The sequence below is a fragment of the Lactuca virosa genome, chromosome 6 (genome assembly GCF_052849685.1).
Source record: "Lactuca virosa cultivar CGN04683 chromosome 6, Lactuca_virosa_CGN04683_v6, whole genome shotgun sequence".
Classification (NCBI taxonomy): Eukaryota; Viridiplantae; Streptophyta; class Magnoliopsida; order Asterales; family Asteraceae; genus Lactuca; species Lactuca virosa.
The window spans coordinates 187,028,481-187,033,318 of NC_136431.1; the positions used below are offsets into that span (position 1 = coordinate 187,028,481).

At 36.0% G+C, this 4,838-nt stretch overlaps 1 pseudogene; it reads right to left on the bottom strand.

Annotated features, from left to right (window-relative positions):
* Positions 1-3,583: 3,583 nt before the first annotated feature.
* On the bottom strand, positions 3,584-4,320 carry LOC145122155 (uncharacterized; annotated as a pseudogene).
* Positions 4,321-4,838: the final 518 nt, after the last annotated feature.

Sequence of the window (4,838 nt, forward strand, 5' to 3'; positions counted from 1 at the left end):
TTTCAATTTAAATAAGTCAAACCCATTCATTCATTTTTCCAAAAGACGATCGGATCCAAAGTATTCTCAAAAACATCATATCAAAATCATAAACAGTCAAAGTGGAATAAATCTCCAGGGGATGCAATGCAATCAAGTTGACCCTTCTTTTTGAAACCATAAGTACCTAAAACCATTTTAAACATAAACCTTAATCACAAAGCTTAGTGACTTCCCCAAAATATTATATACCATATATACAATTGTCATGCGCTACCCCTCATGTTCTTTTCCCTGGAATGCAATGGGCTACCCCCAGGGTCTTACAACCAAGTGTCATGGGCTACCCCCATGGTCTAACATCCACGTACCATGGGCTACCCCAATGGTCTTTCATGCAATTTCCATGGGTTACCCCCATGATCTTTCATACAAATGTCACGGGCTACCCCCAGGGTCTTCCATGCAAGTATCACAAAGACAACTAGCATCCTACACAATCCAATGAGCCGACATTGGTGCCTTTGACATACAATTAAAGTGAGAATACTCACTTTAACTACTCAATAGAAGCCCAACAGCTACCTCAGCATCAGAAAAGCCAACCCAAGCTTCCTAAAACCAAACCGAGACCAGTCCTTAGTCAAAAACTCAAGTCTACCCAAGTTTGACCAAAAGTCAAACTAATCAAAAAGTCAACGGTCAAAGTTAAAGTCAAAATTGCCAAACAGAAGCCCTTCATGTCGTGGCCTTTCTTGGCCAAGTCGTGGGCACTAGTTGTCAAAACATTCGATGACTAGCTAGTCCCCACCTCGTGGCAGCTTAGGGCCATATCGTGGGTATGTCTGGACAAAACAGGTGTGATAAGTCCCACCACCACGATGTGGCCTTCCTTGGACATGTTGTGGTCTTCTGTATGAAAGGACTTTTCTTCAATAAGGATTTAATCTATCAGGATCAAATCTAAAAATCATCATATCTAATTCCTAATAGCTTCATAATGGATAAAGTTTCCAACTTTATCCATTAGGTAGGTCCAAACCACCAAGATCTAGAATTTAAGTCTCAAAGGGACCCAAAAATACATCTTTCTCAACTTAATCCATTAAGTCCAAGTCTCTTACTTTAAGGTCTGAAGCAACAAGATGACTAGAGGGATAAATTTTCCAACTTTATCCATAATAATGCCACAATCATTCAAGATCTAAACTTTAATACACCAAAATGAGCTAAAGGACCAAGATAACTTGCATGCCTAAAAGGGAAGGCAAAATATCATAACTATCCTACTCCATGAGGTCCAAGAAACATTCCAAACTGATCAAAAGATATTGGAGTCCACTCAACTCCAAGATCACCCATAAAATGGACCAAAAGAGAAAAAAAAAACCCCCCAAATGACAATATCTAAAGAACTAGATAGCAAGATTGGAACTTTATACTTACAATAGTCCAAAAAATGTACTATCTTTAATGGATCTAAACGTGGAGCATCACTCCTTGCAACCAAAAGAACCTTCTTGGTCTTTAAACTTCGTCAAAATAACATAAAAAGCATCCAAAAGAGGAGAGAGGAGATGGGAGGAGCTCAAATATTGAAGGTGGAGGCTAGGGTTTCTCCCAATGGCTTCTAGAGGTGATGGAGGCCGATAAAATGCCCAAAAAGTCAAAACCTTAAGCTTAAATACATTGAAAACCCTAAAATCATGGGCTTGGGCCTGACTAATCGTCGTGCCATGGCAACTTTTATTTGTGTCGTGGCAACTATTTGTCGTGTTGTGGTGATGGTTTTCACCCAAATCTACCTCAACTTCAAACAACCATAACTTCTTCGATTCAACTCCGTTTTCTGCGAGATCTTTATATCCATGGGAAGGTATTGACAAGCCCCACACTTATATCTAGTTATTTTCGGTTTAAAAAATATCGAATTAAAAACCATAATCCATGCAAGAAGCCAAACATATACTGTTGGATTAGGTGTCTAAGCATATAACTATATTTGGTGTGTACTTGATTTGATTATGAGCATGGTCCTTATGGGTTGCCTTTACTCATGCAACTTGATAGGATGACTAGAGGAGAGAGAGAGAGAGAGAGAGAGAGAGAGTAGGATTTATTATATGAATAATTAATTGGTACTCAGAATGATTTTATTAATATATTATAAGATTAATATATTATTTGGAAATCATATTATTAATGAGTAATTAATCAGAAATTAATTTGATATTAACTTTGGGATTAAAAGGAACTGATTAATAATGGAGGGGTTGTTTTGCAAATCGTTGATAGTTGTGAAACTGGGCTTAGGACTCCTTGTAAGTGGAGTGGACAAAATTTATGGATTACCCCATAAGATTTCGTCCAAGGGCTTACCAAGGAGGTCCATGGATTGCTTTGAGCTTAAGTTTGGAACTAGGATTTCCTTATTAAAGTCCAGCTTAAAGACTAAGCAACCTAGCCTTATATAAAGCCTCTAAACCCTAAGTAAATCGTCCCTATGCTTCTAGGAGTTTCCCTGGCCAATTTTCTTCTCTCCAAGTCATCATGGCTGTGTTGAGTGTTTTTGACTCCATTAGAGATGCAACACTTGGGGCACTAAGCTTTAAAGAGTCAAGGACTTCAAGGATTGTACTTGTTATTACAATATAGCAAGTGAGGTAATCTTCTAACCCTAATATATATGTGAATTTCGAATTGTATATACTAGATCTAGGGTTTTGCTTTGGATAATTGATTTGCATGTATAACTTGAGAAAAACCTAGATCCAAAGCATTAGGGTTGCATGTGCACCATAAGAATGTAGTAATGCTCAAAACTCATCAGTGGTATCAGAGCCTAAGGTGTTTTTCTGTTATATTTGATGCATTTATGAATTGTTCAAAGCAAAAGAAAAATCGTTTTTTTTGTGCCTAATGAACACGACGTGTTGGTCCCACAACGTGTTATGGCATGACACGACGTGGAGACCATTCAGTTGGCAGATTTTTGGATTTTTGGCCTAAATTAGATTTGGATAATTACCATAAGTTGTTTTACTAATTAAAATTCGAATTTTCTGATATGGTAATGGATATCCTCGTCTAATTGAAAGATAATTGTCAAATTTTAAGATAGTTATGAGATTTTGTGATAAATTAATTATTTGTAAAATTTGATTTGAATTTTCTTGACAATTAAAATAAAATGTCAAATTTATGATAAAGATAAAATTATATGATTAATTTAATTATTTTAAATTTGATCTAGAAGCTTTGAAAAGTTTCAAAATTTGCCCTCAAGTTTTGGAATTTAAAATTGACAAAATTGCAAAAATGGTCCCTGTGGTATGCAAAATTTTGGGGTTTTAGTCCAAACCCCGACTTTTTTGGATTCATGGTCCTTTTGGAGTGGTTTGTATGTGGAATTGGTCTCCGGATTTAACTTCCGTAAAGTTGTTGTTGTTAACCCCCTCATGTGCCTCCCACATGAGGGTATATTTGTCTTTTCACTTGTAAGGGACCATTTTTGCAATTGAAAAAAATATATCCACATTTTTTTTAAAAAAATTAATACCTATTTATTTATTTTAATAATTAAAAAATAAAAGATCTCTCTCTCTCAAGAACAGTATCCCTTAAACCTCTGTTCAAAAAACGATGTCTCTGATTTTGAATTCTGAATTCCATCACCAAGATAATCCTTCACGGCATCCCTCAAATCTTCGAATTTATTGCAGTTTGTAAAAAACCTACTCATCGATTTCTTCAATTCATCATCTCCAAGATCATCAGTGAAATCTAATCGGGATCGCGTTTTCCGGTTGAAAACTGTAGGAATTAGGGTCATCGTCAACAATCACAACCTTCTTCAAATCCCGCCCTAGATCTAATAAATCTTTAACAAACCTACCCTCGAATTCCTTACACGAGTTCCGATACAATCTATGTGAAATCAAACCCCTGCAATCCAATTTATTCAAAACCAACGAAGTATATTCCTCGATTCCAGCTGTGAAAACCACAATTTCGTAGTTATTTGTGCTTAAGAACTGAAGAAATTTGTCAACAAATGGGCGTTTCAGCACATAGAAATCAACTCTTTCTCCATCCAGCAATGGCCTCACTAAGAAACCATAAGTTCCCGGAGGTGATACTCCGGTGGCAGGTGTGGAATGGATTAGGGTTTCGTCAAAGGTCAAGGAACACCGTTTTTTTATCAGGGGAGTTTGGTGGTGGGAGGGCGGCGGTAGATTCGTGGAAGAGCGAGCGGCGGACGGTGGCGATTTGATTGTCGGTGGAGTTGGGGAACTTTTTTAGGACTTTGTAGCCTTTTTTTACGGAGGATTTACTCTTGGGAGTGGGGATATATTTTTAAATGGGGATATATTTTTTTCCATTGCAAAAATGGTCCCTTACAAGTGAAAAGACAAATGTACCCTCATGTTGGAGGCACATGAGGGGGTTAACAGCAACAACTTAACGGAAGTTAAATCCAGGGACCAATTCCACATACAAACCACTCCAAAAGGACCATGAATCCAAAAAACTCGGGGTTTGGACTAAAACCCCAAAAATTTGCATACCACAGGGACCATTTTTGCAATTTTGTCTTTAAAATTTGATTAAAAGTTTTAATTTTGAGATATTAAATTCTAAAACCCTAGTATTTTAAGAGTTTGAAAATACACCCACATGGATTTCATTAATTATTTAAATTAAATGTTTTAATTAAAATACTATTAATAAATCCATAGATAAGTTTAATTTAATTAAATTAAAAGATTAATTTATTAAGAGTTAAGCCACTTAGTATTTTAAATGTATAAAATACACCCTTATACTATATAAGATTAAAAGTTTAATTTTATATGTAT